The sequence below is a fragment of the Pleurodeles waltl genome, chromosome 1_1 (genome assembly GCF_031143425.1).
Source record: "Pleurodeles waltl isolate 20211129_DDA chromosome 1_1, aPleWal1.hap1.20221129, whole genome shotgun sequence".
Taxonomy (NCBI): Eukaryota; Metazoa; Chordata; class Amphibia; order Caudata; family Salamandridae; genus Pleurodeles; species Pleurodeles waltl.
In genome coordinates this window covers 968,273,981-968,289,818 of record NC_090436.1, presented here as the reverse complement: position 1 = coordinate 968,289,818, position 15,838 = coordinate 968,273,981, and the positions used below count along the sequence as shown (strand labels likewise).

Genomic DNA, 15,838 nt, shown 5'->3' with positions numbered 1-15,838 from the left:
TACCGAGGTGAAGGTGTGGGCTTAAGTGTTGGCAAACTGCCTGGAATGGTCACTGAATACCTGGCCCAGCTGGATTAGTCTGGGTTTATGCCAAAACGGGCCACACAACACAACCTACGAAGCATGTACAACGCTATAGCCTTAAGCAAGTCAATAAGGGAGCATAGAGCCTTGCTGTCAATAGATTTTCAGAAAGCCTTCGACTATCGACTGGGCATATATGTTTGCCCTGGTTGAGCGGATTGGGTGTGGCCCCAGGTTTCTCAGTTATGTACGACTCATATACACAGACCTTAGAGCCAGAGTGCGCATGGGGGGGTGGTCTCTGACTGGTTTCCAGTGATGAGGGGCACCCGTCAGAGTTGCCCCCATCTCCATTGTTATTTGCAGTTGTGAATGAGCCATTGGCTCCCTGGGTGCACGTTGATGCATTGTTTAGAGGCTCCCAGTGGGATGACATGGTAAGCAACAGTATATCGCTTTATGTGGATGATGTGTTCGAAACCTGGGAGATCCAGACTCATCAGAGTCTTGGGCACTGAAAGTCTTGTATGTGTTTGGTACATACTCCAGACTCCGTATCAATCCGCGGAAGTCAGCGATTTACCCTATAGTCTCCTGCCCGACTGATATGGCATGGGTATTCGGACTATCGATTCAACCTGACGAGTTTCGATACCTGGAGGTGTCTGTCACCAGAGATGCACAGCGCTCCTTTGAGAAGAACTTGGTGCCACAGCTGGAGAGGCTGGAAAGGGACTAAGTTTTGGACAGCTCTTCCGCTGTCCCTGCTGGGTTGCTCGGCCATCTTTAAGATGGTAGCACTACCTGTATCATCTACGAATTCACCTCTTTCCAGTCACTGAACCCTTTTTTAAGAAGGTGAATGCAGGATTGCGAAGACTGCTTTGGGGAAACTGGGTCTTGGGCATTTCCCTGGAGAATTGCTGTCTATCAGTGTTCGAAGAGGGTATAGCCACACCTGACATCTGCCTGTACTTCGGGGGGTTCACAGACTTGGCTTACGCTCTCAAAGAGAGGGCTACAGGACTGCCACATTTGCTGTATGGGGGTGCTCCATGGGGGTTTGCCCCCAGCGGCTTGAGTGGTGCTGGAGGCTTGGATGGAGGCTAAGAAAGCCACTGACTGGATGGACAGGGTAACACTAGATACGCCACTTTGCAGAGAAAGCCGACTTCTGCCGGTTGCGAAACCCTGCAGGGCCGCAGCAGGATATCTTATGGGGATTTCGACTCTGAGGGATGTTTTGGACAACGGGATATTGAAATCATTTCAGGAACTGCAGGAGGAGTATGCCCGTCACCTCACAGTTTTTTTTATACCTGCACTTCCGCCATGCACTGGCACCTATGCTCTGGGCGACTCCAGAAATTCTGGAGTTTGTCATTTGAGGCTAAGCTCCTCCTGATAGATATGACAGAACACAAAAGGATCTCAGACGTACAAAATGCTGCTAAGTAATTTGCCGGATCTGATGAAGGTGGTGCGCATGGCCTGGGAAAGGGACTTAAGAGAGCTTGAGGATGATGATTTGAGGGAGGCATTGGAGGTACCCAAGGAGGAAGTCATAGCCTCACACTTTCGACACATACAGTTAAAATTTCGCCACTGCACATACTACACCAGGGCTCAGCTCCAGTGTATGGGTTTCCTTCTGGATGGTGCCTGCTTGCAAAGTGGGTTTGCTCCCAGGGACTTGGCACACACATTTTGGCACTGCTCTACCCTCTCTCGCTTTTGGGGCGAGGAGGTTTGCTCTAACATGTCACAAATGATCTTGGAGGTACACAATAGTTGGGTAACAATAAACATCTGTTATTCAGTGCCAAGAGGCCTACGGGTGAACGTGCGCTTTACAAATACACGTTATGTTATGTTATATTAAGGATGCACCGCCTCCTCCTCCTGAATACTCCTTCTAAAGGAGATTTCTAGTGAACGTAGAATGGCATTCCGATGATGATGGAGGCAGCTGAAAAAAGGAGAGAGTTTTTAGTTGCCATGGAAAGAAAAAAATCATACAGAATTTGATAAAATGGAGGTAGCGTGCCCTAGGAGGCCAAAATGACGGGTGCCTGAGACAAGAGCTGCTGGCTCCTTAATCTGACTCCTTCTCTGACTCAGGGGACCACCAGTCCAGAATCCAGCAGAGGTGACTTCCCCAAACTTCTGGGTACCTACGACTGCCCTTGTTTTTCCACTCAGGGTAGAGCCACCAGGTCAATCGCTCCTGGGCCATCCACGTGAAGGCCACACCCATTCTTTGGGTTTACCTCAACATATGGATGAGCTGGAATATTCTCCCCGCACCCTGTGGTTGTAAGGACTCCACCCCAATGGGCCTCTTCACTGGGGACTTTGACATCCGCTGTTGTGCAATGACTCCTGCTGCTTCTGGTGCGTAGCCACATCTCTCTCCCCGGAGCCTTGGGCTCTGAGCAAGACAACGGAGTGTCACCTTCTGTTGAGACTAGGTGTAGCTGGCCATGCCAGAATGCCATCTGCCTTCCTCCACGTAACCCTTGGCACCTGGACCCCCCCCCCCTTAGATACACATCTGCCTGGACTGTGACAACTCCTTCCCCTGAGACCCCACGGGTGCAGATACCTGGAAAGACATCTGCCTTCCTTCACTCAACACATGGCACCTCCAGGGGGCCCCTGAAACACATCTGCCGGGATTGTGACAACACCTTCCCTTGGACTCCAGCGGCACAGATACAGAGGGAGGTGGTGGTGGCCCTGATGAGCCATGTGACCTGTGATCATTGGTATGGCCCCCGACCCTTGCCATGGTGCTGTGCACCTCTCTGGGCCATTTCAGTGGTATGGCCCAAGCCATGACAGAGGTGGCCCTCTCTCCTGTTGGGACTGGACAGTGTGCCCCTGGGCCTGGAGATGGCGCATCCTACCTGCAGACTCCTGGCAACTTTCACGCAGCCCACTGCACCTGCAGCGACCCCCATGGGGTGCATCTAGCCGGACTGCAGCAACACTGCTCCTTGCCACCAGTGGATATCCAAGCCAGAGAAGGTGATGGGGGCCCTAGAGACTCATTATTTTGGCAGGGTATGACCTATTGGGAGCCTTGTGGATATGGCTGCAGACCCTGATTATCGCTGGTGCTGCTCTGGGCCCATTCACGGGACAGATCGCAAGGGCCCATAGTTTGCTTGCTGCATGGCCAGAGACCTGGCGACTCCCACTGCTCTGCCTCCCTTCCGTGGCTTGATGCACGAGTATCAGAAGTAAGCTGGCATGATCTTCTTGCTTGCTCCAATCTCTGAATACCTACCACTGACCCCATGCACTGCAACCATGGTGTGCACCAAACAGCGGCCTGGAACTCTACCGTCCTTACAAGAAGCACTCACGTCATCCACCACATTGGGATTGCTCAGACAAATTGGAGGCCATTCTGTAGACGATCAAGACTTCCAGGGTTTGGCTGGAGGTGAAGGTGGATGCCATCGCCAAGAGGCTCACACTCTCTGAGAGGGGATCGCAGAATTGCAACACCACACCTTGGACAGCTCCTGAACATCAAGGAACAAGTAGGATTCCTTGAAGACCATGCAGAGGATGTAGAGTGTTGAACCTGGCGTATTAATATTAGAGTGGGGAGCCTGCTGGAGGGCACAAACATGGCTGACTATCTAAAGTCCTGGTTCAAGGACTTGGTACCGCCTCATACTCTCACACTGTTCTTTTCAATTGAGCGCGCTCAACATCTGCTGGCTCAGTGTCCTCCGGTGGGTGCACCTCTGCGCCCTACAGTAGTAAACTCCTACACGTAAAGGATCGAGATGCCATCTTTAAGCATGCTTGCCAAGCGGAGCCGCTTCTAAAAGTTAACCAGAAGATTTTCGTATTCCCGGACCAAAGACAGGCATCAACCCAGACCCAATGAGAGCCGAGCAACATCGTCCAAACGTCTTCGCCCTCAAGGGACCAAAGATGGACCTTCATCTTTGCGGGCAACCTCTTCACTAGACCAGGTCCTGAGCATTCAGAGCTCGGCCCTTGTTACGGCAGTGACTTTTTGCAACCCTCCAGGGGTCTCCTCTGGCTTTCTCTCAGAGGGCTTGGATACAGAGGACTTCGCATCAACCCCACACACGGGAACAAGGCTCGCCCTCTCCCCAGGGTGAACAAGCCAATGAGTTACTGTAATGCCCTTCTGTGGGTGTGATGCATTTGCTGGCAACCTGTGGGTTGGGGGGGACACAGGGAGAGGGTAGTCAGGGTTGATTTGCCCGCAGAGACTCCCATGTCCCCTCGGACTAGCGACATTACTCATCAGGGTTCCAAAGCAGACTTCTCACAATATCATTTATCTCTTCATCGTCCCCCCCGCTAGCCGGCATTATGGAACATTGCCTGCTCTTTACAACTTCTCCCACTTCACCATGCCCCTCCCCCCTCAACAGTTTGGGCAGCCAACCTTGTGTCCCCTGCTCGAGGTATTCGGTTTTTGTTATTATGGTTTGACCCGGTTTGTTTTCCCTCCCAAGTGGCCCTTATGCCCATCCGCCTTCCACAATCCACCACTGGATGCCTTCCTGACACTGCTATCCCCTGGGTTGGACATCTCCCTTTGGAACATCAGGAGGGACTGCTCCATATAGGATGACAGGCGGTTCACTGCTTTGGATCATCTCTTGGAACAAATGGGGCACGCACACCGCCTCCAAACGATATAAAACACACACTTACCTTAGATGCAGGGGAGTCCATAGCCCTACCAGAAGAGGCCTACATTTCCAGAACTGAGGGGCTCTGGCTTCAGAAGCAACGGAGGGGCCACATTTTCACCCCTGACTTCTCCACTTTGCCCAGGGCACACCAATCTGGGTGCCGGCTGGATTACCCTAAAGGGTGGTGTCCTAGAAGACAGACCCGGAGGGCTGCTTCGTACTGCCGGAAGTGGTCTTGGAAGGCTCCCTATTACTACTGGCCAGCGTTTATGTGCCCAACTTGGACCAAAGAATTTAACTGTATCCTGGACCCCACCTGGAACCATTCCCATTGACCCCTTTCGAACATCCCAACCATTGCTAATGCCTGGAGTTTGTCAGCTTGGCTTCGCCAATGGTCCTTGGTGAATATTTGGCGACATCATCACCAGGGCACCACTTCTACTCATACTACTACCCCTTTATGCTTGCCTAGACTGGGGCTGATTGACTCCTTGGAGTAGTTTTCATCCATATCCTCCCTGGACCATCTGGGTTGAGAACTATCTGGCCATAGCCCTTGACAGTGGGGGTGCATTAGGGGGATGCTGCTTTCCCCCATTCCCACGTGGTGCTTACAACCTTCCACTCTTGAGGAACCAGTCTTCCAGTATGCAGTCTTGGACTGTCTAGTCAATTGCTTTGAGCGTAACAAGGGCTCAGCCACTTCGTCCTTCGGTGACTGGTAGGCCTTCAAGGTGGCAGTCAGGGACTTCTGCTCTGGGGTGTTATCAGAAGAATGAAGGGCACTGCTCCGAGAACTGGACACTTCAGAGGAAAAATAAATAGACAGGGAACAAACTGCGGTTGGAGACACCACCTTGCGCCCCTTTCTTTCACAGCTTCAGGAACATAAGACCCAACTCTTGGAACGCCTGCGCTGTCTGGACTATACAGGATACACGTCTCGCACACACTCTGAGGACGATAAATCCAGCCGTCTCTTAGTATGGTTGGTTAACAATGATTCTCGCCTCCCACAGACAGTACTGGTCTGCAGTTCCTTGGACACTCTTCTCCATACCCAGAATGAGATTCCGTGTGCCTTTATTGCCTACTACTCTGCCCTCTATGCTACCACTGAGATCTCAGAGGCATCGATAGGGGGCTATCTGGTGGTGATGGTGATGCTCCCCCCACCTCGCCCTAGAGGAGAGGGGTGACCTGGAAGGCCCATTACAGAACAAGAGATTCACGCGGCAGTAGTGGGCTGGTGGTGGGGGAAGACCCCCAGGATGGACAGCCTCCCTACAGAAAACTTTTGCTGGCATCCAAACCTCCCCCATCTGCCCCCAAGTTATCCACAGTTGCCAGGGAGGGCTCCCTACCTGCCACCCTGCACAGGGCATCCCTGGTGTCCCTGCCAAAACCTGGGAAAGGCCAGACCGAGCTTGCATCACATCGTCAATTAGCCATTCTAAACATGGACTACAAGACCTTTAGCAAGGTCCTGGCTGATTGCCTCCATCAAACTCTCTCTTGCCTAACTCACACAGAGCAGAACATGTTTGTTTCTGGCACAAACACACCCCTTAATCTCTGCTGCCTCTACATGGTCATGGAGGCTGTGCGCCGTTCCTGGCCCAGGGCAGCTGCTTTGGTCTTGGACCTCCATATACTATGCTGGGACTTCATTTTCGGGGTACTGGAACAGACTGGTGTCAGACCCAGCCTCACCCGTCTAATCTACCTATTCTACATAGCCCCAACTATTATTGTATATTATGGCAAAAAGCTGTCCAGATCTTTGAAGGTGGGGAAAGGTAACAACGCAGGACTACCCCTACTCCACTCTTCTCATCACCCTACCAATGTAGCGCCTGGAGACTCAGGCCTGGAACTGGGGCATAACCTCCGGGACACTACACACTCCATCCTTTATGCCAATGATGTTGTCTTTCATCTCAAAGACATTGGTGGTAATTGCTCCCCAGCTCTTAGCCAAGTTCAGTGATTTCTCAGGCCTCCAGGTCAGCTGGCACAAATCAGGCATGCTCCCCCTGTCTTTGGCAATACCCCTGACACACCTTGACCTTGAAGAAGGGTCTGATCTGCTGAAAACCCACTTTCTTTCGCAAACCTGATGGCAATGCTGATGGCCATCCCTTCCAGGTGACATTCTGGAGATCTCTCCTGCTGTCTGTGGTGGGGAGGGTTGCAAGGTATGGTTGCAGTCTCTAAGATGGTAAGTCTTCCCCATCTACTTTACTACTTTGCAAACCTCCTAATCACTCTTCCTCATACATCTTTTCATGGACTGCACACCCTCTTGGTGGGATTTTATATGGCAAAGGTTGTGTTGGGCATAGGATTGTCAAAGTTAAAACTTCTCCCTAACCGGGTGACCCCGATACCCCCATTTTTAGATCAAGCGTGCAAGCGCTTTGACATATTGTAAGTATTGTGGCCTTTTAACCACGCCCACCTCACGTCCATCACTTTCACTCAATCGTGGGTTTGCCTTTCGAAAATCCCTTGATGTGATTGGTAATAGCTTTACGTTTTGTCCCGCCTTAGGGCGGTTTTGTTACCACCTTGCAGATTGACCCCGATACATGGATAATTGCACGATTGCCAATATACTTCAGCATGGGTGAATTATTTTTTTCTTTTGTCTCTCCCTTTTGTGCTTCATGACAGCCATCGCCCTCATATCGCTCACAGCGCAAACTCTATTGGTGGTACTGGAGTGCTGGTCAGATTGTTCATACTGTTAACTAATCAGAGTAATTTCTTTTAGCTCTCCCCTTCGAGCTCCATAGCTTTCCAAAAAACACCTAGAATTGATAAATGCTTTACAAAAACAAAAAAACACAGAAATCCGCAACACGGATCTCCCGGCACAGCAGGAGAGTCAATACTACAATATTCACTGCACTCTGGAAAAGTCACCCCATTACTCTTTGAGCATTCTTTTTCATAACATTCTTGTCCATAACTTCGCCTGCAGTGGCCCCTGGATAATGGGACACTACCAAAACGTTCTGCATGATTTGACTCACTCTTTCCGTTTAGGTCATCTCTGGGTCCCCACACTAGGTTAGTGGGGGCCCCAAAATAATAACCTCACCCACCATTCAGTCCCTTTTTAAGCTCTCTTATGGCTGGAACTTTTGTTTTACAGCTTTGAGTAGTCTGTGTTCTAAGGGCCTTAGTATTGCAGGAGGCCTGAAAATGTGTAAGGCACTACACCCTCTACAGGCTAAATGTATGGTTGCAATACATTCCTTTGTGTCATTCTATTTTTGTGTGTTTATGTCCTCTAGGGGCTAATTACATGGTTAATGACCATGTTACTTAGAAATGATATACTTTCATTGTGGTGTTCTCTAGGGGCTGTTTGTGCTGAGCATTGCAGTCAACACACTACAGTATGTCTCATAATTCTTTGCAGGGCTTTCTTTTACAAAACATTTTTGATCATAACTTAGTCTGTGGTTGTCCTAGGACAATGGGACCACCTTCAAAGCGCTCACCACAACCTGTTCTGTCTAGATCATCTCTGGGTCCCCACACTACGTTACTGGGGACCCCAAAATAATAACCCCTCCCTGCATTCAGTGTCTTTTTAACCACTCTCATGGCTGGAACATGTTTTAGAGCTGAGAGTAGTTTGTGTTTTAAGAGTCTTGTTTGTAATATCTATGCAGTAGGCCTGCTGGCCCTGAAAATGTGTAAAGCATTACGCCCTCTAGGGGCTAAATATATGGTCACACTGCAATACTTTCAGACATTTTCTTTTCATGTGGTTACACCCTCTAGGGGCTAACTATATGGTAACATGACCATGTTTCTTACAAATGCTATCTTCATTGTGGTGTCCTCTGGGGGCTGTTCTAAGCATTACAGTCTTATGCCAAATGTTGTATTCTGTTAAAGGTTTTTATTGGGTTTACATGACAATTGTATAAATTGTATTAAATCTCCTTATTGCAATTATGACCATGACTCATGCCAACTTAACATCCTTACTACACTTTGACTGTTTGAACACTCCTGATATGTTTGGTTGACCCTTCTAGTTTATTTCTCTTGTTACTCCTCTGTGGCTGTCTTGTTTTGGGAATTGTGTTAGCTGGCCGGCAGCTCGGATGGTAGGGTGGTGAAAGTGATATTCTATTGGAATTAGCAAGGCAGACTTAAATTAGGATGCTAAATGGCAACAATTTCATTTTTGGCTGCAGATAGAGGAAGAAGGTAAATGGAAGTGCTTTAGTTATATATAGGGCCACTGTAACTCAAGCAAATGCGAGACCCATTGCTTTGCAAATGCTTGTTGAGTGTTACTGTCTAGCTATCCAGCTTCAGTGGCCTACGTATTGGCTGGCGGGCAGATATCTGGAGGATACAAGCTCCTCTTACCCTCAACTGTCCATAGCATCCTTGCTCCGGCAACTGATTCCCGGGACCGGAAACCCACCGTGCTCCTCAAGATTGCTTCATTTGGCACTTACATGCTTCCGCAGGGCGCTGTAGCTCATCTGCTCCACAGCCCCATATGCACCAGCTATTCCTCTACTGGGTCAACAGGCCCTGGCTGGCTACATTACTGCCTGCCAGCTGCACCCCTGGACTCAGGCCAGTCTAGCCACATTGGGGGACTTGTTCCAGAGTGGGCAGTTTCCTCCCTTCGCCGCCCTGAGAGACCAAAGTGGCCTCCATGAAGGCCAGTTCCTGGTTAATGCAGAAGTGTTTGGCGCTTTCCATGACATTTGTTTGGGGAGGGGGGGTTCAGAGTGAGAAGATATCCACCCACCACCCCTCCTTCTCCACACCCTTAACACTATAGGAAGTGGCTGCAGGGTGATCAGCTGGCTAGCTTGCTCCTTTATGGAGCAATCCCAGGTCACTCTTCAGGCACTCAGGGAGATAAGGAAAGAGGAATTCAGAAGAGCCCTCCATGAAAAGAAACGAGCCAGAGCCCTGGCCTATCCGAGAAAGGTCCCAAGGAACGCCCACCATCAGCTGATCCAACTTTATGTGCTTCATTGGGTCTGCCTCTCCCTCAACGCATCTCCAAGTTCTTCCCAGGAGCCTCCGACGTGTGTTCCAGATGCTCTACTAACTGCCCCACTGAGTCCAATCCACTGACACCTTTACAACAATCCTCCGTATTATTATTATTGGACACACATCATAACTGGTGACCCCACACCAGTTCATCCCTGCAGCCAGCTCGTCCTATTCTCTGCTTCTTGTTATATACTATGTAATGCGGTGGGGGGGGGCTGAGGTTCTGTCATGGGGTGCAATTTGACTCCCTGTCACCACTGTTTTAGTGTGTGATAAAATACAATCAAATTTGCTTTAAAAAACTGATGAAAGACTAAAGAGTGGCAGTCCTTGAAACCAATACGGAACAAATGTAAATATATATGACGGAAGTTGAAAAGAAGTGGACAACATAGAAAATAAATTTACCAATGGAGACGCAGTGGGTAGACTTTCATAAGTGGAACGTTTTAAGATGAGCACGAAGGAGCAAGTGGAGTGCCTGAAGACTGAGGTATGCTATGTGTGAGGCGTATGGAAAAGACATTCTTATTTGCCAAGGTGGTATAATACTCAAAGCCAGCAAGGGCATAGACACTGAATGGAATAGTTAATCAAGGCATAGGTGCTTCCTGCTGGACCATGAAGAAGTCCCTCGGAATGGTTATGGATACTGAGCCTAGGGGGCATTTGCTTATTGTTTCACCTGGAGTGTGCATTTATCCACATATTATGATCGTGGATAAGAACATAAAATTGGCATGATGTTTGCATTATGTTACTTGGAATTACAATAAAAAGATTTAAACAAAGTGATCATGCAACGAAGTTTTAAAGGGAAAGAGGAGAGATTAACGACAGAAAGAAAGACTGAACGTATTCAAACAAGGTTGTCATGTCCCCACTGCTGAATAGTCTGTCAGGAGTCGCAATTTAACACATCGGAAGAGTCCAAATTTTGCGGCACAGCACCAATTGCCAATGACTTCAGAAGAACTAGAATGCGGTTTACTCTTCTGTACCTTTTTTTTAGCTCCTCTATTTAAAAGTTGAGATCATAACGAACTTGACTAAACACAGAAGAGGAACAATGTACTTTGACGCAATTGTGTAATCCAGGGAAAACACTAACTGTTTTGCATTACCCAATTCCCATGAAATGGAGTAATACCTGTTACAAAAAAAGTCGGGATCCCCTGTGTAAAATAACTTAAAATTACTAAATTCTTTAAGATGATTATCCATGGTTGATTGTCTGGCCTACTAGACAAGTCCCTTATTATGTTCTAGCTTCACTGCACAGTACCGGACAATTATGTAAGCATCACTACAAAGTGGCTTTGGCTGTGCCCACATGTTGGGAATCAGGAGAACATGTTGCGATTGGGCAGAAGTTGTGCGCTTGCCAACCAAGCAGTGGTGATTCTTTTGTTTATTTGTGCATCTGCCTGCACTTGAACATTAAGGGGCAGATAGGACATTAGAATGCTATTAAAGTGTCTAGATAACTAGACAATTTATGTTGTATTTCTCTGCGGCAGCACAGATGATAGGAGGACAGTCATTAACCTAAATGGATATTTAGGTATGGCTTGACAGTGCCACTGTCACCCGACCTTTTAACCTACACCAATATTGTCCTACAGTTATTTGCTTCCTTAGAAATAGATATCTATTCCCATGCTATTTACCTGTAATGCTTCACATTACTACACAACATTCCTTTAAAACCAGACATATTGGTATTGTCAATTCTTGTTTCTTCTTCGTTCTCTCACCTAATTTGTGCACATACTTTAATAAGAAACTCATCCTCGAGTGTTATACACTTAATTGTGCACATATGCATTGGTTCAAATAGAGCTAACTCTAATGAGCACTCGTATACATATAATGCATGTCCCAGAGATGTGAACAGAAAAATGACGGATTGAAATCACGCTAAACAAGCATGAAAAGCAGGCAACTTAAATGTGAAAGGTTACCTTTGCTTTCCAGATCTGCGGTGATTGCCGCCAAATGGACACATATCCTGGCTGCACATCAAGTAGATGCAAAAACAGTAATGTTTTGTACTGAGAATGAACGGTGATCCCTGCTTGCATGAACCATGTCGTTTTCTGCTTGCATACACATGACAAAAAAACGTATCCACTTCGATGGCCTTCCTGGCCTGTTTGCAGCACCACAAAATACAGTTTAAACTTGTAGGTTCAATTATCCAAACTCTAGGTCGTGAGGACTGATGATGCCAAAGTAGGGCAACTTGTGGTCTGGATGCTTGTCCGCTCCATCACCAAATAAGGTTGTGTCTGGATTTTCCTGTTTGGCTTCAGCAAAACATTCACCAAATGTCAGAACCATGTCGGCCTGGCCCATATTAAATACCTATGCCATCTATAAGCACCTCAATTTCCTAATCACCTGTAGTTCGAGGGGGGTTTCAGAAAGGCTCAGGCAAATGTTCTGGACCAACATTAATAATATATTGCCCTTTCACACGAATTGAGGTTACCTGAATGGGTAAACAGGTTAGTTATTTTTTTCTCTGGTTGGATACATGTCTTACAGGAAAACCGAATATTCTGAAAACAGTGTGTCATGTGCCTTTAGTTATTTTTACTCCATAAATACAATTTACTTTTCTAAGGGGAGTGTTGCATTTTGCTGGTAAACATGCAATTTAATACATTTGCCTCTTTTACCCGATGCCAAATGTTACATGACAGCTGAGATGGAGGCAGCAACTTTGCTCTCTCCAGTTTGTTCAAGTAATATATTGTAGCAGGCTTGTTTGGGAGAATTTTCACTGTTTGTTGCATAGGTTTAACTGCCAGGACCACTGTTTTCAGTTTCTCTAGGTTTGTGTGAATGGAGCTCTAGTGTGGTTTCCATGGCTCTTCAAAGATTAATTCGCCCATGTGCACTCTTCAGCCTCGGAGAATCATACTTTGTTAACGGGGCCATAAGTATAAGGTCTGAGAATGATCATCTACCTAAGAATAAAGTAAAGAACTCTTCGTGTCAAATACCAAAACCTTCCCAGTCCACTTCACCTTAGGAACACTTACTGTAAGCTGTACTTGTAAAAGTTCTCATGTGTAGTCTCACTCATGGTACCCAGTGGAAACTGGATGCCTCCATGCAAGAGCTCTTCTCAATGAGAATGAGATTTGACTTCCATGGCTGAGGTGGGCACATCTTTCATACCAGCATTAAAGAGACCACTATAAATATTGAACCTCTGTATGTTTAATAAAGCAGTGATGCCTTATTCATGGAAGGGGCATTTTATGGTTTATGTAAATGTTCCGTTTTTTGCACCATATGGGTCTCACTCTGGTGAACGCAGCTCAGAACACACCATAGTTTCATATTTGGGCACAGTAACTCGGGTCACACTGCAACTTCTCTTCTGGCATAATAGCTTAGGTCACATTATTAAGGATCAGAACCCCAACTGTGCTCCAATCAGCTTCGAGTGGGCTGCATGGTTCCAGCCAGGAACCACAGAGGGAGAAATTGTTGCCTGTCAAAATAAGCGCACACAAATTGGTCCGTGCAGTCTTCCTCTTCTGATAGACCACACCACATCAGAGTCACGCTGCTCTTTGCTCCTCCTTGACAGTAACTTCTCATGAAAGGTTGGAAAGCTCCTTCCCTCTTTCAGTAGGCCGGGTAACTTCTAGGTGCTCCAGGACAGGTGAACAGCTCTTACAGCAAGTGGTAGACTCGGGTGATGTTCACTCATTTCTGGGAAGTTGGCTGTCTGGCAGAAAACAGCTCTAGTTGCACAGTAGTCATCCAAGTACTCTGCTGAGAACTACCTTCCTTGGTCATAGATAACTTGGAAGTGGAAAAGAAAGTGGGTCATTGGGTCCCACTTTTATACAATAACAGAAAAAAGGAGATGTGGATCCACCACCTGCACTTTTTAGAACTGGTTTTAGGTGGCTCTCCTTTCAAGTGTACTTTGTTCTACAGATACGGCCTTTGTGTAGAGTGATGGTATGCACAGCAGGGTGGTCTCCAGCCTGAAGCACCCACAAAAGACAAAAAGGTGTGGGGTTTCTGTACCTGGTTGTCATCAGCCAACTGAAGAGTGCAATTAGGGAGATAAAAGACTAGGCCTCACCTAAAGGGTCCCCTTTACCTTGCCCAATAACATCTGCAGTCCCACCATTGACCTCCACCACATACCAAATAGCTGTTCTTCAGGAAGCCCAATCATCAGATCCTTGCTCAAAAATCGTAATTTCTCAAGGAGCCTTGCCTCTTCTGCTCTTGCTGGTGTCTAGGTCTCCCCGCTCCAGCTTCAGGAATGATAGCAATATACTTCCACTGCATGGAAAAACCTCATCTCAATCATGTGCAGGAAGTCAGCCTGGGGGCATCCAAAATGGATCCTGCAGGCCTTCATTACTCTGGCTAATTAACACATACCATGCATGCACCACAGAGGCCACAGAAATCAAATATAAATACACATACTCAGGATGTTAGCACTTGAATCTGGGTAAGCACATAAAAGAGGAACTTTATATGAGTGGGCTTGTAAGCTTCCAATCGAGTGACACATATAAAGAGTTCTGGACACGGCTATAAATTCATAAAACATGGTACTCGGTCACCATAGCTCCGAGTGCTAAAGCCACTGTCAGTTCAATGAGGGCGTGCTTGATGCACCAGTCTAGGTCACAGGACTTGTACAGGAACCTCACTCATGTTAAGGGACAGACCCAGACCTCTGCACACACATTAGATTAGTGAAAGGCTTGGACAAAAATAAAAAACCAGGATACCGGCTGCACCCAGTCGGGTCCTGTGGAAAGGGATCATGTCTGTACACCATGCAGGGGACAGTCTTATGCCAACACGAAAGATGGGCTAGCTCAAAAGAGGTGTGTAAAATTGAGTGCTTGATACTAACTAAAATCAACTATTCGTCTATGTTTGGCTGGAACTGCTGATGAGGGAATCCCATCCTTGGTCAAACTAAAATTAGCCTTTCTGCCACCACCGGACAGATTTACAATTTGGGATCGGTGCAAGTATTGGGAAACAAAGCTAAGCTCATTTCCACACAAAGCAGTTACCCTAAAGGGAAATAAAACAGCTATGTGAAGGACTCTGTATAACCGATAGAAAGGCCATGATTCAAAGGCATGGCTGGTTTGAGTACAGCAGTGTTTTCGAAAACGTCTTAGTCAGGCTCCCGTGTTGGTGCACTGTATACTACAACATGTGACAATTTTGGAAACCCCAACAATCACTCAACAAAATTATATTGCAGCTTTTGTCCTTTTTTATGTTGAAACAACCTCAGTTTTAAAGAGGAAAGAAATTTCAAAAACGCATAGTTTTTCATATTCTGTTGTAAGAAAAGATTCTAGGTTAATGGCAACACACACCATCCTCCCACAGCAATTTTTCTCAAGATTTCACCTCAGAATCGAGGAAGCAGCAGAAGTGGTGATCGTGCAAATGTGTACAGAGGAATGGTAACTTCAGTGTCAGTAATTGGGGTCTTTTGGTATTTTCTTGGGGATGAACTCTAAAGATGATGTTGTGATGCCAAGTACTCTGCAAAGTCAAATGCGTCTTTCTAAATGGAAACTTCTTACCCTGCAGTTTACTTCTCCCTAACCGAGTTATGAAGGGGAAATACTGTCCTGAAAAGTACTGCAGGTACAGGTGAGACAATGAACGTTTTAGTACCAGCATTTATAGGGGAGTGTTTTTCTAAATGATGCTATAAAAACACTGAATGTAAAAAGAAAAGTATTGTGTTGTACGCCATACTGAAGCAACAGTTAGTTTGAGAAAATCTAAATGTTTTCATGAAAGATACCATAAAACATCAATGCTAGAAAACATATTTGTAATGACTAGCCAGTAGTAGAATGAAAACAGCTGGTCTACAAACAACTTAGATACGAAGGGAGGACTTTGGCAGTTTGGATATTAATACCGAAGGTGAAAAAGGTGGAATGTAAAGACCAGAATGGCAGTGAGATGGTTAAAGTGAACACTATAGTCAGAATCAAATAAATGTTAGTCGACAACGCTCATGTTTATAAGTCTGATAA

The 15,838-nt window shown here is 46.8% G+C and overlaps 1 protein-coding gene across 1 annotated transcript in view; it reads right to left on the bottom strand.

The window, feature by feature from the left end:
- LAMTOR3 (late endosomal/lysosomal adaptor, MAPK and MTOR activator 3) overlaps positions 1-15,838 on the bottom strand; it is a 103,474-nt gene that overhangs the window by 29,216 nt on the left and 58,420 nt on the right. The window lies entirely within an intron of this gene.